This window comes from Camelus ferus, chromosome 20, assembly GCF_009834535.1.
Source record: "Camelus ferus isolate YT-003-E chromosome 20, BCGSAC_Cfer_1.0, whole genome shotgun sequence".
Classification (NCBI taxonomy): domain Eukaryota; kingdom Metazoa; phylum Chordata; class Mammalia; order Artiodactyla; family Camelidae; genus Camelus; species Camelus ferus.
Window position 1 is genome coordinate 27,260,398 of NC_045715.1, and position 25,395 is coordinate 27,285,792.

At 52.4% G+C, this 25,395-nt stretch overlaps 1 protein-coding gene across 4 annotated transcripts in view; it reads right to left on the bottom strand.

Annotated features, from left to right (window-relative positions):
- The window catches only part of LRFN2 (leucine rich repeat and fibronectin type III domain containing 2), a 169,129-nt gene extending 144,646 nt beyond the window's left edge, over nucleotides 1–24,483 (bottom strand). For 2 of the 4 annotated variants that reach the window (XR_004313575.1, XR_004313574.1), the window contains exon 1: nucleotides 22,663–23,807. The gene's annotated coding sequence lies outside the window, so the exon portion shown is untranslated. Of the gene's footprint in view, nucleotides 1–22,662; nucleotides 23,808–23,894 lie in introns of those variants that run through there. The other 2 variants (XM_032463015.1, XM_014564371.2) reach the window with 2 other exon arrangements.
- Nucleotides 24,484–25,395: the final 912 nt, after the last annotated feature.

Below are 25,395 nucleotides of genomic sequence, written 5' to 3' on the forward strand. Positions count from 1 at the left end.
CTGGGAGCTCAGGAGTTAGGGAAAGGGCACGTGGGACAGCCCCCTTAATGCTCTCCGCAGACAGGGTTTATATGGGCTGCCAGAGAGCTGGCCTGCTGTAAGGGATCCCACCCAGGGAGCTTTTACAGTGACCCTCACTTTGTAACTGGGGAAACTGAAGCCTCTGCTGAGGGAGGCTAATGGCTGGCTTGGGGCTGCCTGGGGGTAGAATCCATGTCTCCTACAACTTCCCCATGAGCACGGCTCCCACTGCTGCCCAGGCCTGCCGGAGGGCGGGGGGGCTGTTACATGGCGTGGTAGGCAGGCCATGCTGACAGTACCCTCTCCCCTGCTGGCCCTCCCCGCACCGCCCCCCTCACCCCCTGCCGGCTCAGGGAGTTCCCGGGAACAGCTGGATCCACTATTATTCCCTTCTTGGACTTCCAGGAAGGCACCTTTGCTGGAGGGTTTGAGAAATGAGGGCAAGGGAAGCACAGCCACTTCAGATACTAGAAAAACAGGAGCCCAGCCTTCCCCACGCTGAGCCCTGGTGAGAGAGTTGGGACAGACGAGGAGGGAACTCCAACGAGGACAAGCTCCGGTGGGTGGGGCTGGAGGGAGCAGGCAGGCTGCAGCAGGCCCGGGAGGCCCACGCAGACTGCTCGCTTTCTCCTGGTTCCGGGTGGACCTTCCTCCCCATTTAGGCCTCTCTGCCCTGCTCTCCAAACTCAGGCTCCAAGGAACCTCTGCCGTCCCCTGTCCACCTGCTGACCTAGAGTCAAGGAGACCCAAAGCAGAAAGCTGTCAGTCTTTTTCACCTCCATGGTCCCAGGGCCTAGTCTAGTGTCTGGCTCATAGCAGACAAGAAGTTCAACAGCATTTGAAGAATGAATAGATGAATAAATGAATGAATGAGTGAATGAATAAATGGAGTTGGGACTAGAGAAAACAGAACCTGCCCTCTGGAAGATGACAGTCCAGCTAGGGCATAAGGACAGTGACAGAGAGAAAGAGTATTTAAAAGTGAACATATGATGAGAGGTGGAGGAGGGTAAAGATGATGAATGAGGTGGGTGTTGTGGGTAAGGCTAGGCTGGAGCAATCACAGAAGGCTTCCTGGAGGTGGTAGTTAGGGCCAGGCAGAAAGAGGCATTGCGGCATAGTGCTAGGACTGGGGAAGTACAGGACACCTAAGGGGACAGAGGAGGGATATCTATCTCATATTCAGACGTGAAGGGTGCTGGGGGGCTTCCTGAAGTTGGATGAGTATGAACAACTAAGAATTGGCCCAATGAGTGCCAGGGAAGTGGTACAAAGGGAGGAGGAAAGAAGGGCTTGAAAAGAGACAAGATTTCCAATTTCACATCCCCAAGGGGAAATGGGGTCCACCTGGACAGCGGGCCACTTTGCCAGGATCCTGTGGTTCCAGCCAGAGGTGGAGCTTGCTGGAGTCTGCATCTGCTGCCCCCAAGCCTGAAGGACCTTAGCCACTGGAGAAGCAGTGAGAATGGGGCCTTCTGGTCCTGCCATCACACCCACATACTGTATTAACCAGCTAGAGAAAGCTCTGAAAAGAAACCCAGTCTATTTCTGTCACCACTTGGAAGTGAAGATGCCCCTAGAAATTGGCTGTTAAGTCTCCATTGTGCAGGCAAAGGCACCTGCGCGCACGCACACACACACACACACACACACACACACGCGCGCGCGCACATAGACAGGCTCCATTATTCCCAAGAGGCCCAATTTGGGGCTTGCCCATGGCTGCATCCCTCAAGGGCTACAGGTGAGTGTGAGGGTGGGGCTGGCCAGAGAGGAAGGGAGGGTCAGTACCTAGGCCTCTGTCTGCACAGGAGTGCATGTCATGTCTCCCTAAGGCCAAATCCAGATTTTCAGCAAGCTCTGACAGCCCACTAGCTGGCTTCTGGTCACACCCACGTCTCCCTGAGGGTTGACTCTAAGCTGACAGATGGCTCAAAGGGCCCCATGTGCAGAGACCCCTCACTGTACACCTATACGGTATCTACAAGTATGGCTGGGCGTCTCTCTCTGCCCTGCTCTCAAAATATCTGCCTCTCTGCATCCAGTCAATAGCTCAAATCTTCAACGTGTATCTTCCTCTCTCTCCAGTGAGAACTGTGAAGACAGCAGCAGGGACAGCTGCTGGGCCAGTGAACTCCCTCTGCCTCCTCCTCTGGGAGGTGCTCCAGGGTCCTCAGGCTTGCTGAGATTCCACTTCCCCAGCAATGGGAGGAAAGGCACAGGGAACGGCAGCTGCCAGGGGCTCCCTGTCAATCCACAGTCACTCATCATGGCGCAGACACCGCTGGGAGCAGTGGTTTTCAGGGGCTTCCGTCTGGATGAGCATCACCTGTTGCTATTTTTATAACAGTTCTTTGTGACTAAGCTGGAATTAAGCTGAAGCAAAGGTAGATATGGAAGCAGCTGCATCGCCAGACGTTCTGCCTTTCTGTCGGCATGAGGGCCTGCCCTGGGCAAACAGTCTCATCTCCTGGACTGCTGAGAAGCCAGAAGAGAAATCAGGGTTGAAGCGACAGGATGGATGTGGAAGGAGCATCAGCTCCCAATATCTCCAGCCTTGTCTCCAAAGTCTTCAGCAGCTTCCCTGTCTCCACTCACTTCCTCACCCTCTCACCCCACAGACACACCGTCTATGTGCTGGCAACGTGCTGGATGCGAGGTTCAGATGATTAACTTCTCTTAAATGTCTACCACCATCAACTATGGTCCAGCAACTGGGCTCAGTGCTTTACAACATTATCTCATTATATTACCTCATGTAATCGGTTTAACAACCGTGTGAGGTAAGTGCTCTTTTCATCACCATTTTGGAGGCGAATATATTGAGGCTTAGGGAAGTTAACTGACTTTACCCAAGTCACTCAGCCAGTGAAGGAAAGTCCTGGGATTTAAATTCAGGTTCATCTAATCCTGAGGTTCAGCCCTGTAACCATCCATCTGTGGGTCAGCTCCAAGAGTGTTTGGTGTCCAGGGGAGGGAGGACACAGGCATGGGAACCAAAAACTGTGATATACAGTGTCCATCATGAACCAGGAGTCAACAGCAGTAGTCATCCGACCAACACCCTGAGGATCTACCATGTGCCAGCTGCTGCTTGAGGGCTGGGGATACAGGTGGACACAACAAAGTCCCTGCCCTCATGGAGCTTATAATCTAATGGTCTATCCAGTTGCCCAAGTCAGAAACCTAAGGTTCATCTTTAATAAGATGAATTCATCACTATTCTCACATCCCAAGTCTGACTGAGGTATTATCCAATCATCACCAAGTCCCATTGGTATCACCACCTAAGTAGCTCCAGCATCTGCCCAGTTGTCTCCATCCCACCTCTGTCACCCCAATCCAAGCCACCATTATCTCCCTCCTGGATTATTCCAGTGGTCTCTTAACTAGTCGTCATCTACTCATGTTTGTCATCCTCTGAGGAATTTTCCACCATACAATTAAAGGGAGTTTTTCAATACATAAATTTGGTTCCCCTTCCCTTAAATTATAATCCTCCAATACCTTTCCATCACTTTGTGCAAAAGCACTTCTTAACCACCTAAGATGCCCTACCTATCTCCCCGGCCTTTCCCTACACCACTACCACAACAGCCAGCGGCACTATCAGTGCAGTCACACTCTCCATCCTCACCATCCCCTCAACCTCCTCCGCCACCATCCCCACCATCACTGCCGTCCTCAGCATCACAGAAGCATGAATCTTCATACAGCACCCCCTCCACTTGTGTGGCTGAGGCAAGTGCTATGTGCCGTGATGGAGGCAGACAGTCCTGCCATCAAAGCTCTGACGATTTGAGACACAGACTCAGAAACACAACATCATGGCACCTGTCTGTTCAAATGAAAGTCTTAAGACTGATATGGCATTTCTAGCCTTCCCACATCTCTAAGAAAAGTTCTCAGCCATAATAGAGGGAGCACTGCTCTGCCTGCCCTGAGGCAGGGTATATAATAGCCAGGACCATCTGGAAGAGGATTGGGACCCCAAGACAAATCACTGTAGGACAAGAACACATATTCCAGCCAAATCTTGGGATGATGACTTTTGAGAGCAGTCTTAAAGAGGAACACAAAGAGTAGGCTTGAAGTAGAAAGACGCAGGCCCATTTCCTTAGAGTCCGTAGGATGTTAGCCTGTAACTCTTCCATCTCCCAAAGTTAAAGATGAGGAAACAGAAGAGAGACAGAGAGGAGACCCTGTCGCTTCCACCCTGATTTCTATTCTGGCTTCTCAGCAGTCCAGGAGATGAGACTGTTTGCCCAGGGCAGGCCCTCACGCCGACGGGAAGGCAGAACGTCTGGTGACTTAGCTGCTTCCGTATCTACCTTTGCTTCAGCTTAATTCCAGCTTAGTCACAAAGAACTGTGTTATAAAAATAGCAACAGGTAACGCTCATCCAGATGGAAGCCCCTGAAAACCACTGCTCCCAGTAGGTCTCTAAATGGTATACAGATAGCGGGAAATTGAGGCTGCAGCTTCCCTGTACCAAGGAGACTCAATGCGTCTCAGCTCTTATCCACAGCAGCTGACGTGCCCCTCGCGGGTAAGGGGCAAAAAAGTTGTTTCGATGGGCAGCTGCTGGGCCGCCCCACGAGATGAAAATGAAGATGCTTTGTGTGCTTTATTACCTGTCCTGTCCCAAATCCTCCCCTAATGTTAAGAAACGGAGTGTAAAATAAAGCTTATTGTATCCTCTGAATTGGATGGCCAGTCCCAAACCATGGCTATCACTGGTGGCACTGGATTAACTAAATGTCTCTGAGTTTTCAGCCCCATTTTAGAAATAAGGAAACTAAGGTGCAAGGAGGTCAAATGACTTGCCCAAGATCACAGGCCAGTAAGTAGCAGAGGCAGCTTGAAGCACCGATCTATACGGCCTCTCCGGGGTGGTATACAGTGCAGTACAGTGGGTAGGACGTGGGCCACTTCGTCAAGAGCCCTGCCATCCAAACGCAGCTCTGGGACCCACATCCACATGTAGGACGATTGAACAATGAGACGGAAATAGCTTGGTGGCCGAGGACCTGGGAGTCAGAAAGTGTGACCCTCACCTATGAACCAGATGCCGGGGAAGATTAAGAAAATACTCCAGCTGCTGCTGGGAGAGAAGGCCCTGAGGGGGAAGCCTGTTGCTTCAAGGGTGGACCAGCCTGGAACCTGGAGAAAACTGGTAAATTTAGATCAGAGACTGGGAGGGCATCACAGATGAGGAAGCAGGCCTGGGAGGGGTTTCCTGGTTGACACAACCAGCCTGGGGGCCAGGGGGCTGTGGAATTGAGAATTTTTGCTGCGACTTGGGAATCTGGCTTAGAAACCCAGCGAGAAAAGCCCTTCCGTGGTCAGGATGAGACAGGGTTTACATCAGCCTGCAGTGACAGAGGTTTCAATTGCAGCTGGGGCAGGGGGGCAAGGAAGACTCCTGCACTGTCCAGATCTCACTGTTCAGACATGCCAAGGAGGATTAAGTAATTAAACAGGGAACAAGCAAGTCGCTTTTCCTGTACAAGCTGGGCCCTGAACTGCTCTCACAGGGGCAGAAGGGCTTCTGCCCTCTGATCTCTGCGCCTTCAACTGCATTCACAGTAATCCATCCTCCACACGTCCACCCAGGCCAATTTCCTTAAAGGCAAATCGGACCATGTCATTTCTGGCTTAAAAGCCTTCCAGGCTCCCCACGACTTCCCCCTCAAGCGTAAGCTCCTTAGCATGGCATGTGGGGTCCTTTCTGGCTTGGCCCTGCCTTCCTGAGTCACCATGCAACTCCCTGCCCCTGGCCTCACCCTCTCTGTTCCCTTCTCAAGGACTTCCTCCAGCAAGGCCTTCCAGCTGCATGATGCTCTTGGTGTTGGGAGTGCCTGCCTTTCCCCATCTCCATTCTCAACCCTGGAATCAGAATCCCTAGAGACCTTTAAAAAACTTCAATGCCCAGGCCACACCCAGCAAAATTAAATCAGAACAATCTCTCTTGAGATCGGCGCCCAGGCATCACTGATTTTTAAAGCCCCCCAAGTGATTTCACTGTGCAGCCAGGATCAAGAACCGCTGTTCTCTTTAACCAAGCCCCACCCACTCCCTTGAAGATTCAGCCCAGGTGTCTCATTTAATCATCAAATATTTATTGAGTTGGGCGCTATTCTAAGCACTGGATATAAAAATAATAATGACAGCTAATATTTACTGAGCACCTGCCACATGCCAGACAGCATCCTAAGTGCTTTACATATATTAACTCATTAAACTGGAACAACACCTTGATGGGGTAGGTTCTATTATTTCCCCCATTTTACACATGAGTTACTTGGAACACAGAGAGGGGAAGCAACTTTCCTAGGGTCACACAGCTGGTGAGCATTGCTGTGGGACTTGCATGCAGGCAGTCCGAGTACCAGTCTGTGCTTTTAATTCCTGTCCTTATGTTGTTCACAGGCTGCAAGAGGGAAGCAATAAACAAAAGAGCAAATAGTAGAAAAGAGGTTATGGAAAAAAAAATGCTGCCTGAGTGAGAGCAGCAAGGACCTGACTTAGACTGGGTGGTCAGGCCATCCCCAGGAGAATACTGAAGCTGGCCCTTGAAGGATGAAAAGGATCCAGCCAAGCAGAGTGTAGGGAAATGGTGTTCCAGACAGGGGGCCAGTGAACACAATGACGCGTTCTAGGAACTGTGGAAGGCCAGTAGGGGTGGGGAGAAGGCACGGACAGGTAAAGATACTGATGACGCTGACAGGGACGGTGCTTTGCAGGCCACCTAATGATCCAGGACTTTATCCTGAGAGCAGTGAGGTCTTCAGCAAGGTGCGCACAGCGTCCATTTGAGGGTGGGCCCCAAGTGCTTGATGCAGTCACTTAGCGAGAGGTGCCTGCGGTGGAGCTGGGGAGAATCACCTCCTCCTGGAAGTTCTCTCAGTTCCTCACCTCCAATCCTAGCACCATCACTGTATACTGTAATTGCTCATTTACCTCTCAGCCTCCCCTCCCGGATTGGGAGCATCTAGAAGGCAGGGACCAAGTCTAACTGGCCTCTGTATCCCAGCAGCTGACCAGTACTATGTGTTTGATAAATATCTGTCATCTGCAATGCCAGACTGGCAGCATCCTGAAGAAATTTAAAGGAGGGAGAAAACCAGGAGAGGTCCTTCTACCTGCTTTCTCCTCCACCGATCTGGGGGTCTCACAGACCTTGGCCAGAAGAAGGGGATGTCGCAGGCCCTCTGCCCCCAGCAGAGCCCCTCGGCTCACCCTCATGGCTGATCTCTCATCTCTGATGGGAAAGCAGTGGTAAAGCTACAATCTGCAACAGTGAGGCCCCATCCCTTCCCCCCAGCAAACCCCACTAGGCGGGGCAATGAGGAAAGAGGTGGCCACAGCCCAGAGCCCACCTAAAATAGGAGAAAGCCAGAGCTTTTCCCACGCCCCTTCACCACCAGCTTTCACAGCCCCTGCTGCCTCACTGCTCCTTTAGGACTATCTCGACCTGACTGCACTGAGGCTGAGCAGAGCACAGAGCACCCAGAACAGAGGCGCCTCACTGTCTCCTGGGAAGACAGGTCCCCCAGGGACGGCAGTCACCCCTCCTCACTGTCACAGGCCATTCTGCTTTTACGTTTTACTAATAGCATGATGGTTAAGAATGTAGCTCCAAATCACAGCCTTGAAATTTCCCAGCTCTGTGGTCCTGGGCAAGTGACTTAAACTCTCTCTGCCTCTGTCTCCTCACTCTAAAATACAAATGACAGTGGTAATAATAGTCCCTATGTCCTAGGGTTGTGGTGGAGATTAAATGAGTTAATAAGTGTAAGCATAAATGTTAGTGAGAACTTCCCAGGACAGATTCAAGGGACCTGGCTCTCTTTGTGAGCCCGGGCTATTCACTAACCTGCTCTATGCCTCAGTTTCCCTGTCTGTTAAAAGGGGGAGTAATTCAGCCCTTTCAAGTGGCTTGAGGACAAACATGAAATGCCAAGAATTCTGAAAAGAGTTTGGAGGTTAAAAAGAAAAGCACCCATAAGTGGGAGGCTTGATGGGCAGGTGACCCCGTGGCAGATGCAGGGCCCTATAAATCACCCTCAACCCAGCAAGCTGCCTGGGTTTTATGGGCCCTGGGGGCCAGGCCACTTTCCTGAACATCATTCAGAATTTATAGACTCTTGTCACTATCCTTCCCAACTCTTTTATTTAGTTGCCTTAGAAGGCAGCCTGGTATTAATGCCCTCCCAGGAAAATGCAGCCCGTTCTATATTCAGTCCCCAGCTGGTTGGGGGGAGAGGAGCTGTGAGGCCAGCAGGTGTGTCCACTGCAGCCAGGTACCTCCTCTACCTGCTGGGGGAGGATCAGGGGGTGACAATCCGAAGCCCAAGCCATGGAAGCAGCCCTCTGCACAGGGGACCCCGTGCTGACTGAGACCTCAGGCCTCGAGGAATTTGAGCAGGACTGGGCTAGGCTGGGCTGGGAGCCTCCTGCCAATTATCAGACAAGGCAAGCACAGTGACAAGTACCAGCTGAGGACTCCTGGTGAAGCTTTTGTCACTTACAAGCTCTGTGTCATCAGCTAAGTAACTTGGCCTCTCTGAGCTCCCATTTTCTGACCTGTACACAGGGATAAAAATACCCGCCCTGTCTACTCCACAAGCTACTAGAATGAGAAAAGGAGGCCACGAGTATGGAGGGAACTGGGAAGAGCTACAACGGGAGCCTTGGCAGAGTGGCCAAGAGTGTGGGGCACTGGCGCCACAGAGCCGGGCTCAAAGCCCCGCTCAGCCGCCTCCTGGCTGGGTGACCCTGAGTGAGTCAGGCTTCACCTCTCTGTGTCTCAGTTTCCTCTTTGTAAACTCTGGATAGGAATGTCTAATTCACAAAGTTCTGTGAGGATGAAATAGGATAGCATCTCGAAAGCCCCCAGGGGCTCAGCAAATGCGGGCAGCTAGGAGAGGTACCGTCCCCGGGGGGTGTCTAGAGTGGTGGGTCAGGGCAGGGAGTGGGAATCAGACACGACCAGGGCCAAATCCTGGCTCAGCCACACAGTTTCTGTGACCTGGGACTCATCCAACTGGCCTGGGTCTTTCCTGGTTTTAAAACGGAAAGTCCTGCACCTGAGGAATCCCCTCAGTCCCAGACCAACAGGATCAGCTGGTCACCTTAGACCCGGAGGAAGTCCCACGGCTATTCTGAGCTTCAGTTTCCACACCTGCACAGAGGGAAGTAACACGTACTTTGCAAAGGCAGTAAGGGAACGGAAGGCGGGAATGCATGTGAACGGCCGCACCAGCACACACCTCACGGACACGCACCCGGTGCCGGACGCTGCAGCGCGTTGTAGACGTTCACTCATTTCACAGTCACCACAACCCAGGGGGTTAGGGACTGGTGTGAGCCCCATTTTACAGAGGAGGCCTGGAGAGAAGTGACCTGCCCAAGGCCACACAGTTCATCGGCAGAACTGCTGAGATATGAACCCAGACTGACTCCTGGGTCTCGGCCATGGTGCTAGACTTCTTCTCACACAGCAAGTGCTCAGTAAACAGTAGCTGTTAGTAAGAGAAACAACAGACGCACCAGCCAGTTCCAGGTCCGTGTCCAGCACGCGGAGGGTGTGAGCTAATGATTCTGAGCCCACGGGACGGACTGTAGGGGTCCTTTCTCCTTACACTTCACACTTCCCTTGTTAAAGGCCCCTGAGCAGGGCCAAATGGCATGGAGGCTGGCCAGGGAGCCCCAGGGGCCGGAGCCCCGCCTCACAGCGGGCCTACGGAAGTGCTGCCGTGCAGGGCGGCACTCTCGGGGACAGGCTTCTTGGCACCATGAAGCTCACTTCCAGGAAGTCTGGCCGGAGAAGCCTCCTCAGGGCCAGACCCCTGTTGCTCACTCTCCTCCCTGCTTTTAGCAAGGGACACACAGATGGTGCAGGGCCCCCTGCTTCCCCCAGAACGTCTGCCTTCTCCTCCCCATGAGTGAGAGCTGGGGGACAGGAGATAAGCTTGTGAGCCACGTCAAGCTGTGTAAAGGGACCCAAACTCAAGCCATGACAACATCTCCCCAGGAAAGGGGTACGAGGCAGGGGTTATGAGGAACCTGGAGAGGAAGGACTTGTCGCTGAAGTCCAAACTGAACCTGGCACCCCTTCCAAGCTTCTGCTCAGGCAGGAGTCTCAGGTCCACAGAGGGCAATGCTCAGCAGTGGCTCCCAGGGAGAGAGGGGGCCATGCCTGGCAGAAGAAGCAAGGCCCCCAGGTACCACCAGCTCCTTCTCTGATGCCAGCTGGCCCACTGAGCCCCTGAGAGTCAGGCCCAGCTTAAAGCAGCTTTGCCTGTGATTGGAACTGAAACCCCACTCTGGGGGCATTTCCAGCTGCCAAGAGGTCCCTGAGGCCTTTCCCTTGGGTGCAGGAGAACTATTACAGAAACTGAAGGTGTGCAAGAACACGAATACCCCTCATAACACTGGGAAGCCATCCCACCTCTGTCCCCACCCTCTCATCCTGACTACCTGTCACAACATGTCACAGCTTGGATCATGGATAGAGTATGGGCTCAGGAGCCGGGCTGCCCAGGTTCGCATCCAGGCTCTGCCCTCTTACTAGCTGTGCAACCTTGGGCAAGCGACTTAACTTCTCTGAGCCTGTTTCCTCATCTGTAAAATGAACTAATCAGTGCCCACTCCACAGAATTAATGTGGGGATAAAGTGAGTATATAAAGCTTACATTAGAACAGTGCTGGGCCCACTCTAAGCATTCAATACCCAGTAGCCATTATTCTGATGGTATAATATGATATAATTCAATCCAAGAATGACCTGGTCATTCCATTAGCATCTCTCAGCCCATTTCCTCACCTTTAAACGGAGACAACCCTACTTGCCCTACTTCCTCACTGTCATGGGATCCAAAATAAATAAACATGGCTGTGAGTCAAGCTTTGAAAACCATCAAGAGTATATATGTGGAAGGGCTAGAAACAGTGCATCCTCTAATAAATATAAAGTAATACAAACATAGTACTATGGGGTAGGTAACACGATACAATGCAAGTAGAGGAAGAGAGGCAGAGAAAGGCCAAGTGAGACGGGGACGGCGAGTGAGGGCTGCACTTCAAGAGCAGGGAATCGATGCTGTGCTGTAATTTAAAAACCAATATACAGTAAATATCAGCCCGGAGCCGCAGAGCAGCAGCTCGGCAGGGTGGCCTGGCCCGAGATAACTCACACCTCCAGCTGGGCCAGCCACCAGCACCCCGCCAGCCTGCCCTGTAACTCAAGTGCCAACTCTCTCTCTCCCCGCCTGGGCTTTATCCTGGGGCTGCTGGTACCTGCAGCGCCTCCCAATTATGTGCCATATGCACATGGCCCGAGATTTATGGAACAGGCTGATCCCACAGTCCTGGAGATAAGCTTGGGGCCTGGACTTCTCCCCTCGAGAGAGTAGGACTGGGGTGGGCCTTCTTCGGTTCCAGGCAGCCTGCCTTTGTGCTGGGACAGGCTGGGGGGCCCCCACCCTAGTCAGTTCCCATCCCAGCTCTCCTCCTGTGGCTCTTGCCCCATTCTGACCTCCATGGGCTCCCTGACTCCTGTCTCTTCCTCGTGGTTACACCCACCCCCTCATCATCGCCTCATGTCACACCCTAGACACAGGCCCCATAATCCGTTCCTGTACCTGACTCCCCCAGTTCCTGGAACCCCGCCCCCACAAGCATTCCTCTGGACCTCGGTCCTCTGGGCTGGAGGTCTCATGCCCTCTTCTGTTCCTGGCTCATGGCCTGTTTTCTTGCCCCAGATGCTTATCCAGCTTCTTCAAACCAAAATATTCAGGAGGTCCCTCTTCCCATTACCAGGCTCAGCCCTGGGGAATGGGTGTTTGGGGGGTGGGGAGCAGGAATCACGGCCCAGGGGGATGTTTCTTTCTGGCCTTCTCTCCATATACAGACCAGTCTGAATCAGATGCCTTCTTCCTCAATAGAAGGTTCCCCAATCCAGGTTCCAGATCCTCCCTTAGGATGCCTTGCACAGTCCTACTGCCAACCCTGTCCTGGGCATTCACACAGGTTTCAAAAGGACCCAAAACAGCATGTTCTGTGACCCTGCCTCTAACTCCCATCCCCTGTGTGTTGTGCTTTCCCCCGTGAAGTGCCATGTAGACCTAGTCTAGGCACACACACCTGGAATGGTCCCCAAACTTCCTCCCACACCATGGCTTCCCCTGTGATCTGACCCCAACATGAATAAGGCTGAGGTAGGAGGTCCAATCCTGAACCTATTAACTACCTTCACCCAAACCCTCCTCCACAAAATTCCCCTAATCCTTCAGCTGAACACAGTGTGGTTGCAAGGTGTAATACAAACCTAGGGGGAGGGTATAGCTCAGTGGTAGAGCACGTTCTAGCATGAACGAGGTCCTGGGTTCAATCCCCAGTACTTCCATTAAAAAAAAAAAAAGAAAAGCTGAAAATTAATGAGCCAGGTGTTTCAACTTCAGAAGTTAGAAATGGAATACCTAAGTATGCCATCAAATATATAATGAAATGACAGAGAAGAGATTAACGACATAGAAAACAGACAAATGGAAAATCCTCTGCCAATATTAATTTTTAAAAAAAAAGCCCAACTGGACCAGGAACCACTTAGTGACGTCTGTGCCTCAGTTTCCTCTCATGTAAAGTGGGTATAATCACATCTGTCCTGTCTGCCTGGTAGGCTTGTTGGGAGGGCCAAATGAGAGCACGCGGGGCGTATTATGAAACTCCCCAAGGTGCTGTACCGTTTAAGGGGTGGTTGTTGGAAAGGCACATCAGTTAAGCCGGTGCACAGTCATTCCGTTCATGCTCAGGGAAATGCCTCTAGTCTGTCTACCATGAATAGCAACAGCTCATTTTACACAGCGTTCACCATGCGCCAGGCCCTGCTCCAAGCACCTCACATATAGCAATTCACTGAATTCTCCTAACAATCCTGTGCTGTGGGTCCTGTTATTATCCCCATTTTGCAGGTGGGGAAACAGAGGCACAGAGAGAGTAACCTGTTCAAGTTCACATGACCAGGAAAACAGCACATAGTGTAAGCCTTAGGAATGGGGGGCCCAGGACACATATGCTCCCCGCACAAGAAGGATCTGTGTCCACATATGTTTAGGGCCTAAGCATTTCCGGATGATGTTCAAGTTTCTCTGCTCCATCCTTCTCTTAGACCTAAACTTCTCAAGGACAAGGAGTGGGCCTTTCCCTGTCCAAGGAAGGCTTCTCAAGAGCAAGGAGCCTGTTTTGCCCATTTGCAGCCTCTCTGTGCTCCCCTCTGCCAACAGCCCTAGATTCTTGCCCATCTAAGGCCTGGGAAACCACCCTGCCCTTCAAGGGATAGCCATCATCTGTCACATGCTTAGAAGCTGTGACTAGACAGAGGGCCTGGGATTTATGTCTATTCTAGAGTCTCCCCTCAGTTCCCCTTCTCCCCGCTCAGCCCCTGTGATGCAAGTAACCAGGCCAGGAGGAAGATTAAGTGGTTCCTTTAGGGTCAGCTGCCCCTAAACTGGGACCACAACCCCCAAATCTCTTCATCCAGTCAGTTTGCATTTGGGTGAGTCAGTAAGATGTCAGCTTAGTAGTGGGGTGGGGGAGGGATCGGGGAAAGCAGCTTGAGAGTGCATTTCTTAAGTGGTCCTAACCACCCTACACCACCAGCATCACCACCGTGGTCAGCTTTACATTAAGCGGCTAATCGTGTGTGACCTTCAGTCAAGTCCTGAGCATATGTGCACACACACCCATGCGCTCATGGGAATGCAAGTGAGGGAAGGCACCAGAAACAAGCCAGAGCTGGGCACCCCTACCCCTATCCCCATCACCAAGTCTTGCACAAGAAGGATCTGTGTTCCAGGCAGGGCTGGAAAATGTAGAGGAGGATAAGTCAAATGATCGATGTGGTGGAAGGTGGTGTGCACACACAGTTCAGAGAGATGATTTATCTTTGCAGCATCTGGCCTGCAAGGAGGCATACATTAGGTGCTCAATAACTGCTTGTTGAATTAAACTGAATTGGTGAGGACTGCTGACCAGCCAGTCATGAAAGGGATGGACGAAGGAGTATGGGCTTGATTATCAAATCCTAAACACTCAGGTTCTCCGGACCTTAAAGCTCAGTGGGGTGGATGGGGCACTTTAGAAGAAGTAAAAGGAAGCCTCACTCCCACACCAGCAGCAAAGTACAGAACTTACAGCCTCAAGAGGCAGGGCGGACTGAGACCATGAAAAGGGCGCCAGCGAGCGGAAGCATGTTCATGATGATGGTGCCTTGAACCCTAACAAGCACCCTGAGAAATGGTCATGAGAAGACCACCGCCACCCTGTGAGGACAGAAACGGTCCAGTCCTCTTCCACACTCCACCTCAGTGGAAAGGAGGCAGAAGGCGGCTGACCTAGGGTGGCATTTCTCAGTTGTGAGGGGTTTGATGTGAATCAAAGTTCCGGAGAGCAGATTGAGAGCCAGGAATGACCACCAAACAGCCGTAGGAGTGCACACATGTCCCGGCAGAGAAGGACAGAGACTTCCATCCTCCAGCGTGTGAATATCTCCTGGGGCCGTTTCCCATCTTTTACACAAGGACAAAATACACCTGCCCATCTCCAAGGGCTGTCCTATAGCAAGTGTAGTAGCGGATGTGGGGAGCTGTGACAGCCCTGCTGTGATGGTCACCTCCAGAGGGGGTCAGAATTCTGTGTTCTCACCCTGGCTCTGCTACCTGCATGGACTTTCTCCAGTCCAGCCTGGTTCCTCATCCAGATGGGAAGGAGGGCAAACTGTGCCCTGTCAAGCTCAGAGGGCTCTGGAAACTATAGGAGACCATGCACAGAAATACTCTTTGTAAAGCAGCGTGAGTGCAAGTGAGAGTGTGAGTATGTGGGTGTGTGTGTATGTGAGTGTGGACTTGTGGGTGGGTGTGTGCACGTGCACAAGTGTGTGAGCACGTAGGAGTGTGTTTATGTGCATAGACGTGTAGGAGTAGGGGAGGAAGGAGACGCTTCCATTCACACCACAGCCCTGGGATCCTGGTCATTCAAAACTGAACCCAGTAACCTAGTACTGGGGCTGGAGGACAGTTAACGGCAGTCAGAGGGCATCAAGCCAAGGGAAGCATCAGGTCAGCACCATCTGGAAAAAGAACAAGATGAGGAGGAGGCTGGAGGACCCCAGACAAGTCACTCTGAGGGCCTGGCTGACTCAGGAGATACATCCTTACTCAGTCTGGTTCATGATTTATAAATCAGAGGATCGAATACCTGAACTGGAAAGGACTTGAGAGAGCACTCTGGCCCTGTTCTACAGGTGGGGACAGGAGTGAGGAGGGGCTGACTTGAGTCATTTGACAAGTTCCAGACAAAGCTGAAAGAGAACTTATTCCAGGTTTCCCTGCACTCCAGGGCGTCCTCCACCGTCTGGTGCCCTGTGCTGCACGAGCACTTCTAGCTTTTACCTCTGTGACTCCAGGTCGCTGTCCATCCTCCTTCCCTTCTGCCCCAGGAGGACCTATCTGGATAGTATAGTGGCTTCATCACAGGGGAACATTGAATCAAGGGATCAACTTTGCCCACCCAGGAATCTTCAATACCTTTTTAGAATAACAGGGACTCATCTCATGGCCACTTTGGGGCATTTCCAGGGGGTTTCAGGAGTTCAGAAAGTCAAGTAGGCCTTCACCTCCATTGCCATTACCCTGGGCCCCCACATCTCTCTCTCATCAGGCACTAAGACCCAAGCCAGAGCCTGAGCCTAGCCCACTCCCCAAGCTCCTCCGAGTCCTGAAGGCTGAGTGACCATATGTCACTCATCTAGGGGGCCAGAGAGTCATGTAACAATAGGACCTAGTTTACAACTAGTCTGAAGTAGGAGCCTGCAAAGACTCCTAATATTGGTTGGGGGCCATAGTAAACCCCGACTCCAACTGATTTGACTAAAGTTGCCTTAACAGGGGAACAGATCAGGAAGGGTAACTAGGAAGGAGAGTGCTTGCTTTGGGGGAAAGGAGTAGAAAGTGAGTCTTAGGGAGGGGATGTGGGAGGACCAAATAGGTTTTGCATCCCAGTGAAATTTATTAGAGACCTTAATTAAGCAAGAGGAAGACCTCTCTGTGTTGGCCTAGACTAGAGTGGGGGTAAGGGAAAGGATGTGTTGAGGGGAGATGGCTCAGGAGGGAAATACAGAGGGAAAGGGGTTGAGATATAGTGTTCTGCTTCTCATGTTGTGTCTGGACAGACTGACTGTGGCTTGGCTCCTGCCAGTGAGTGAATTAATGTAGGGCACATCCATAATACAGCTGTCCCCTCAGTATCCAGGATCCCCACAAATACTAAAATTCACAGATGCTCAAGTCTCTATAAAATGGCATAGTATTTGCACATAACCTATGTACATCCTCCCATGTACTTAAAAATCATCTCTAGATTACTTATAATACCTACTGCAGTAAAAACACTGTGTAAATAGTTGTAAACACATTGTAAGTGCTACATAAATAAATTCAAGTTTTGGGTTTTGGAGCTTTCTGGGATTTTCTTTTTCTGCAAATTTTTGATCTGGAGTTGACCCAATCCATGGATACAAAACCCACAGATAAGGAGGGCCAACTGTAAATGCATTGCGTTCCAAAGAGCCCAACTTTGGGATTGTGCAGTCTTTCATGTTTCAGGATTGCCCTATAAATACAGGACTGCCACAAGGAGACCCAGGCTCTATGCACACAACCCCAAGCAGGTTGACAGATTCAAGAGCCCAGCGTAGCTATTTAATCCAGTTTGACACAGTTTAACATCTAATTCTTGTCTCTGCAGTTCTAGTCTGTCCCTGGGGTTGGTCTGGTCCCCATTAGCCTTGGCCCTCAGGGATATTCAAGAAAGCAGGCCCAGATCTGTCCAAATCAGACACCTGGCCCTCTGCTTCTTGGAAGCAAGGCCACACACAACCTTGCATCTCCTCCACAGGACCCCACATCTTCCAAGCAACTTGCAGCTACAGTGCAAGGAAATCACCCAGAAAAAAATAAAGAGCCATAGACCACAAGGACAAAATATGTCACTGCTTAAATGTGCTTGGTGCATGAAGACTTAGTTTCACAAGTCGAGTGACCCAGCACAGAGTTGTCTCTGGTCTCTGGCTTCTCACCCCTTTTCTTTTGACCTTCTATTCAGTCTAACCTTGTGTTCCCCAGCAGTGCATCCAGTCCTGCCCCCACTTCCCATCTTGATTAAATGTAGGTGCCTATTCAGGAGTTCTGGAGTGGGATGGGATTTTGAATCACTCGCCTGCTTCCAGGAGATGCTGATGCTACTGGCCCATGGACCATACTCGGGGCAGCAGCATGCCAGTGTGAATCTGTTCTCACCATCTCCTGGATCATCTTCCCTGGGTCAAATCAACCTCCTTTTCTAATCCTAGTTGGTTAGCCTTAAAACATGCATTCTCAATGGAGGCAACAGCGCCCCCAAGGGGACAAAAATTTGTTATTGGGAGGGGTGAAAAAGCAGCTTACTCTTTTTGCATACCAAGCACAGAAACAGATACACAGCATTCCTATGGCATTAAAATTTCATGGGGGGGGGTGAAGTTATAAAAAATAGTGTCTAAAAAGGCTCCTTCAAAAGAGCAATAATGAAAAAAAAAAACAAAACGCTGAGAAACACTGGAGGGCTAACACCCTCCGCCCTCTCCAGTGCCAAAGCTTCAATGATGGCACCTGATTACAAAGGTAAATGATATATGCTTCAGTGTGTCCCCTCCTAGCTGCCTGCCACCAATCCCACACAATTGTCTTTACCAAAGGCCCCTCTTCTGCAGGTTCTCTAGCACCCCTTTTCCCAGAAGGCATAGTGTCCACCTTCCTGGCCTGTCATCTTATTAGGTAACTCCAGTCCCACATGAAACTGATACATTAAAGCCCACTTGTAATGCCCTCATACTTGGGCATTATTGCATTTGACATTTTAGTTACTTGGTCTAAATTGGGAAGAATTCACAAATATAACCCTGAGTGTGAAGGGCTTATTCAACACATGAAGCACATTCACACGGGCCTCCCTGCTCTTACATCTATCTTGGGACATCGACATTAGCATCCTGATTCATCAGTGAAGAAACCAGGCCTCAGGGGAGTAAAGAGACTTGCCCCCAACCCAAGTCACAAGCATGGTAGAGTTGGGTCCCCTGACTCACAATCCAGTGCTCACCCTCGTGACCCATCTTCCATCCTATTCACAAGGATGGAGCTGACTGTTTGATGGGAATTTTTAAGTAGGTGGGTGTGAATGAGAAGGGCAGGCAGGGATGCCCACGGAGAAGAAGGCTGAGCTCTGCAGGACTCTGTGATGAAGGCTCTGAAGTCACCTCCCCAGTCAGGCCAGGAGGTCAGCAGGGCTTACAGAGGCACTTAGCCAAGGTGCCTACTGATCCTCACCTTGGGACAGAGGCTGTACAGAAGAGCTAAGTGTGGGCTTTGAGTTCAGACAGACATGAGAGTTAAGGGACAGCTCTGCCACTTACTAGCTACCCGGCAGTTACCAAGCTTCTCTGAACCTCGGTTTTCCCATCCGTAAAGTGGAGGCAATTTCACAGGACTGGGAGAGTTCAAAGAGATAATAATGTGAAGTTCCTGGCACTCTGTCTGGCACATAATAATAAAATGAGAAATTGCTTCAAGGAGCTGGTCCTGATAATCTAATAAATTTCTTGAAATATCTATTCTACTTGTTCAGTACCCCATGCCTGAAATTCCCCAAACTCTCAGTGACCTCTGAGAATGTAAGAGAAAACAGAATCTGCCTTCTGTGGACTTCTATAGGCTTTTGCTGTTTCTAAAATCCTCACCTTCTCCAAGAAGATCTCCTGATTGCCCTCACCCTGAGCAGGCTGAACATGGCTCCACTCCCTAGTCCCTATCTCTGGACCCGATTTCCTGCTCCCTGAATATACTGTTTTCATAGGCCTGCCCACGATGGTTAGACCTCCCTCTCCACCCCTGTTTCAGGTGATCATTAATCAGATCCCACTACATACATGTCTGGGTCCGAGCCCTTCTCCCTTATGGGATGTGCCCCCCAACTCCACAGACAGGACCCAGGTCCCAATCACAGGCTGTGCACAGACCCCAGCAGCAGCTGTGTCCATTCACTTGGCCTGGCCCTGAGGCCGTCCCTGTGAGGCCACTCTTGGGGCAGCAAGAGGCAGAGTCAAGGGAGGAAAGGCAGGGGCTGGGTTCTGGGGGATATTACACACTCCAGCTTCACATAGGAAAGGACGACAGATGACACTTGTAAAACACAGAGCCCGAGCATCCTGAGCAAATGTGTGTGGCTGTAAAAACCCAAAGCAAACAAGAGGGAGGGAGGGAAGCAGGTGCCACAGCCCCAGAGGTGAAATCTGCTTCTCAAATATCAATTCACGAAGTTTTCTTGGAGGGCTTCCTGGAGTCTTCTAACCATTAGCTTCCATATGATGGCATCAAACCCTCCTGGCAGTTTTGTGGGCGGGGGAGGCTTGGGGGCACTATCCTCCATGTATCTGAGGGCCCCTCCCTCTCTCCAAACCTTCTTCCTCCAACTAAACACTCCTCCAGATCTGCAAAGGGGTTTGGGAGCACCAGGACAAGCAAGGCACGTGCTATTACTTCCTGTCATCAGACGAGAGAGCAGAGGCTCCAGTGTTAACCAACAAAGATGTGGCAGAGCCAGAATTTGAACCCAGGGCTCTCCGAGGGTGGGTTCCATTACAGGCATACCTTGTTTTATTGTGCTTTACTTTATTGCCCTTCCCATGTAGTGTTTTTCACAAAGTGAAGGCCTGTGGCAACCTTGCAACGACCAAGTATATTGGCGCCATTTTTCCAACAGTATTTGCTCACTTTGTGTCTCTGTGTCATATTTTGGTAATTTTTGCAATTTTTCCAACATTTTCATTATTATTGTATTTGTTACATTGATCTGTGGTCAGTGGTCTTTGACCATTACTACTGACTTTCTGAAGGCTCAGAGGATGGTTAGCATTTTAAGCAATAAAATATTAAGGTATGTACATTTTTTAGATATGCCATTGCACACTTAATAGACTACCGTATAATGTAAATATAACTTTCATATGCACTGGGAAACCAAAAAATTCATGTGACTTGCTTTACGGCAGTATTTGCTTTTATTGCAGTAGCCTGGAACTGAACCTGCAATTTCTTCAAATTATGGTTGTATATGACAGCTCTGACCCTTCAAATAAGGCTGGACCCTAGAACTCCAACTGTGCCCGAAGTAAAACCGTGAAACACTCAAATTGCTGTTGCTTTTGCCCAGGACCTAATTCCACTTGGCTGTTTCTGGTTGTTTTTTGCTCTACATCTTGGCTCTCAGTCTAGAAACCTCCCCCATCTGAATGGGAAGCCCCCAGATGCCAGTACAGTACTCATCTCCACCTTAGGGTAGGGGACGTTCTAAAGGAGAATTGCTCCACCCAACTGGCTGGAAAGACTGGACATGCCTGACACTTGGAGGCCAGAACCCCGCTGGATCCCTCATTTTATTTTATATCTCAGCCGAGACACAAAGGTGATTTCCACTGTAGCCAAACCAGGGCTTGGGTGGCCAAAAGGCTGCCTGATTCTCCCAGTGGCCCCACCTACTACATCTGCATTTCCCACCCCTTCTACCCTCCACCTCCTCCTCAGTCTCCCCTCCTGGAAGCTCCCTGCCCACACTATCTCAGGCCACACTCCCCATCTTCTCAGATTTCTGGGCCAGGAAAGGAACTGGCACCTCAGAGAAGCAAGGAGCCTGAGCCCCAGCGCCCAGGCCAGCCCGGCAGGGGATGGAGCTGGGAGCCAACCTCCCAGAGAGGCACCACCAGATGCTGAAACCAAAACGCCAAGCTAGCTGTTTGTACTCCCCAGGGCGAGGGCAGGACAATAAGTAATTACATTCCTGGGCAGGAATTAGACCAGAAACTCTAAATTGAGGACAGGGCAGGGGGCCTGAGCTAAAGCATTCGTGAGGAGCCAGAGGAGAGAGATAGAACTCCGCACTCCCAGCCAGAGTCAGGAGGGAAAGACGACATTCCAGCGTCAGCAGAAGGGCCCGGACAGCTGGCGTGGTCTGCGGAGGCTGTCGGCTCTGGGTGCAGGCCCTCACAAGCTTCTGAGTCCTCCCTGCACCACCCTCACCCCCTTCAGCCTCCAAGGAACCCCACAAGCGAGTCCCACAGCTGGCTGGGCTCCGCTTAGCGTGGCTGTATAAAGCTCCTCGCAGAGGGCATTGACTGGCACAGGACACCACCCCAGACCCAGGTCCTGTGCTCCCAGTCTCCCCACAATCCCCCCGCCTGGTCCTCCCAGCCATGAGTTCCAAGACTGCCCCCGCCCACGTACAACAGCCCAACTAGAATCTCTCAGCGCTGTCCCCAGGGACTCACTGCTCAGGGACTGGCAGTTTCCTGCCCAGCTTTGCTCCTCCCCAGTTGTGGGGGGTCAATTTCCTGAAGCTGCCCCCTCCCCTGTCCCCACGAGGCCAATCAGCCCATTGCAGCCACAGAGGTCCCCTCCCCAACACATGCACACACACACACATGTACATGCTCCACTGTTGTGGGGCAGAGGGTCAGCATCTACAGCCATGCCTATAACTCCAGCTCAGAGTGTGAGCTCTCACAAGCTCTCTCTCCCTGCAGGTGTCTGTGGACATCTCAGCCCACACTTGGTGTTGGCCTGGCTCAGTTCCTCTGCAGTCTCTGCTCAGGCTCCCTCCTATTTCTCTTTCAGTTTCTGGCTTTCAGGGGCTCTGTCTCTCTCGAACTCGCTGCCTATGTCCTTTGTACTGGGATGACTGAAAAGATGGGCAGCACACCGCCCCATCGTCGCCTAGGGTCTGTGCAGAGCAAGGCACTGCCGGCCTCCGAGCTGCCCACAGCTCCTAATCCTCCCAGCCCAGGCCAACCTTAGAACCAGAACAGGGCTGGGTGGGAGACAGACCTACCAACCAGGCACGGCTAATGCCAGTTTCCATCTTGCTTCATCATGCCATTCTGATGCCCCAAGCTGCACACACACAATCCCCCTGATCTCCCTGCCTTCTACCTAAAGACGGGATAGGGTCCCTGAGCCTGCCCTACCTGCCTCCCTAAACTGCAATGATGCCTTGCTTCCCTCCGTCAGCACTGAGTCAACCCCTCCACACCCGGCTATACCCCACCCCACCCAGCCCACAGAGCGCAGGGAGTCCTGGCGTCTGACCCAGCCCCCAGCAATCTCTCTAACCAGGCCTCACAAGTGGGGAGATGCAACAGAGTGGTCTGGTGGCAAAGTTCTCCTGCTGTTTCAACGTTTCCATCTACCTGCGGCACTCGTCTCTCCTTCCTGCTCTCTGGCCTCACACGGACCCGCTCTCCCCGCTTCTCTCCAGAGTTTCACCCCCACTATCGGGTAAGAAAAAAAAAAGAAAAGAATGAAAAGGAAACCTCGGCGATAAGGATGGGCGAAAAGAGAAGAGGGTATCCGCACGACTGCCCGGGTGAGGGAGTCCTCAAGTGAAAAAAGCAAGGGATGCAAAGTTCCCGGTTCCCCGGGTGCGTTCAGCCCCGCGCCGAGCTCCCGCAGACACCACGATCGCTGAGACGCGGCGGCGGCGACCACTCACCTGGGCGAGGCAGCATCTACCCCCGGCTGGGAGGCACCGAGGCCGGCTCCGCGGGGCGCCCGGGCTCTCTGGCTCGGCCACGCATCCTTCCTCGCCCGAGACCGGCTCGAGCTAAGCCCTCCGGCTCCGGCGAACGCAGGCAGATGGTGGCCTCGAACGTCCACGCGGAGAGCCCTGATCGGCTTATTCAGTTATATCCACGGCATTTAGCAAGAAGGGAGGAAAAAGCACAACTTGTTCTCGTCCAGATTTCAAAAAACAAAAAATCAAAACCAGATAATCCCTCCCTAGGAGGATGCCGGTAGGATTTTCCAGATTGAAGAACCCCGGGCAACCCCAGGAACCTCGGGCATCTTGGAATGTGGGGCGTCTTCAAGTTCAGACGAGCCAGCCGGGTTGTGTGTGTGTGTGTGTGTGTGTGTGTGTGTGCGCGCGCGCGCGCGTGAGTGTGTGTGTATGTATGTGTGTGTCTCAGCGAGAGTGAGCCAGGCACTCACACCCACACGCACACACACAAACACACTCCCCCGCACGCCCCGCATGCACACGGCCCCCAACGCTCGCGCAGACGCGCGCCCCCGTCACACACACACACGCACGGCGATCACACGCACGGAGCCGGGCGGGAGCCGGGCCGGCTGCGGCGGCGGAGAGAGAGCCCAGAGACCAAAGGAGCCCGGAACCCGGGGCCGTGCGCGCCGTCCCTGCCGAGCTCCCCGGAGAGGCCGCCCCCAGCGGCGGCTGGCGGAGCTGCAGGAGCCGAGATCCAGCCTCGGACCCGCCACGCGACGCCCCAGCTTCCGCGCGGACCCACACAGCCGCAGGGACTGGAGGGCTCGCGGGCCCCGAAGGGACAGTGCGAGGGCAGCCGCTGGCCAGCAGGGTCCGCAGGGAGGGGCTCTGGGAGGCCGGGGAGGGCGGCGGGCGGGCCTCGATCCCCGGGAGCCGGCAGGGTGGGCTGGGCGGCCCAGCGGCGCGGGCAGCCCCTGCGCCAGGCGAGCCGGGCGGCCCGGGCTGCGCGCTGGGGCCGGAGCCAGTGCTGCCGCCTCACGCGCGGAGCGCGCCGTGCAGCCTTCAGCCCGCCGCCTGCCGGAGGAAAACCCCGCCGCACCGGCCCTGGGCTGGGGGTGGGGGCTGGGAGGATCGCGCCCACCCAGTCCTGGCCTGGCTCTGGTTCCCACACCCTAGCGAGGGACCCAGGACAGGTGTGCACCCTGTGCATGCATACTCACGTTTACTTTTCCTTATCACCAGAATCCGTGAAGTGTGCAGTGGCAACAACTGTTTGCACAGTACGTTCCCTTGTATGAACCTCCCAGCAACCCTCATTTGACATATGAGGAAACTGAGGCCCAGATGAGTAATGCGACTTGTCCGAGGCATGTGGCAGGTAGTTGAGTCCTCACTCCAGCAGGACTGCGGGCTTAGCATCAGAAGGTCTGGGTCTGCCCAGGGTCTCATCTAACTTTGGTTACTCTCTCTGCCCACTGGAATCAGCAGCCAGTTCCTGGAAAGGTAGGACTGGGCTCTGGCTTACTGGGCTTCCCAAGAGGTACGGGTACCTTTCTCACTGAAGGAACTGAAAATTTCAGATTCCTGCTTGTACTCCAGCTGCTAAATCCAGGGGCAAGGAGAATGTCTCAATCCATCTCTTCTGTCCTGGTGGCTAACACATCCCATCCACCTGTTGCAGATACCCACAGGGAGGCACATGTGGCATGTGGTTGTGTCTCGGCAAGCCGGGATTGGCTCAGCTGCATAAATCTGTAATATAAGACACTGCCTCCTCTCTGTCTATGCACATAAATGGGTGCATATCTGCCAGAGCCCAGGCACCTACCTCCCCACCCCGCCCCCATGTACTGGGCACCCTTCCCATGTGCACTCAGGGAAACTGCCAGATCAGTGTTCTGCAGACCCTGAAAGACAGGCTCTTCCCTGGAGGGATTCAAGAAAGCCTGAGGGGAAAAGGGCGTGGCCAGGATGAAACTCAAGGTACATCAGGGTCGCTGGTGTAAGAAAAGAGTGGCAGAAAAAGGGCGTGGGGATAGAGGAAGGGAGGAGAAAGGAGGAGAGGAAGATAAAGGAGGAGGTGAGTAGAAGGAGCTGGGAGTAGAAACAGGAGGATGTGGAAGGAGGAGGTAGGGGAAGGGATGAAGGAGGGGGAATTAGCAGGGCAAGTGCTTTCTTTCTTGCTTACCCTTGGTTTTGCATTCCATAGGTGGGGGCTTAGAGGGGAGGGGTTAGGAGTGGAAGGGTGAGGTATAGCCCAGGCTCAAATCTCTAAATTCTCCTTAAGGGACAGGGGCATCAGGGTAGGTCATCTCCTTATCCCAGAGTCATTCGTGAGAGAAGCAGAATCTACTGGCAGGGTAGGACCAGGCTGGCACCAAAGCAGAGATGGAGCTGCACTCAGAAACCAATAAGATATGTTCAAATGGCCTGAAGGCCAATACCCCATCAAGAATTTTGCCCAGCTCAGAGAAGGGAATGGATGTCTTGTGAAGAGCCAGGACCTGGATCATTTCTTGCACTTTGGGGAATTCTGACGACAACTGGTTTATTTTTTAATTATGTTTGCCTCACCTGAACACTTAGCACTGGGCTAGGATTCAGGTGGCCTGGATGTTCACAATGGCTTTGTACAAACAAGTAATGTGACAATTCCTGTCCCCTCAAAGGAGTTGGCCTGTGTATTCTCTAAGGACCTGTCCAGCTCTAGGAACCCCTGAG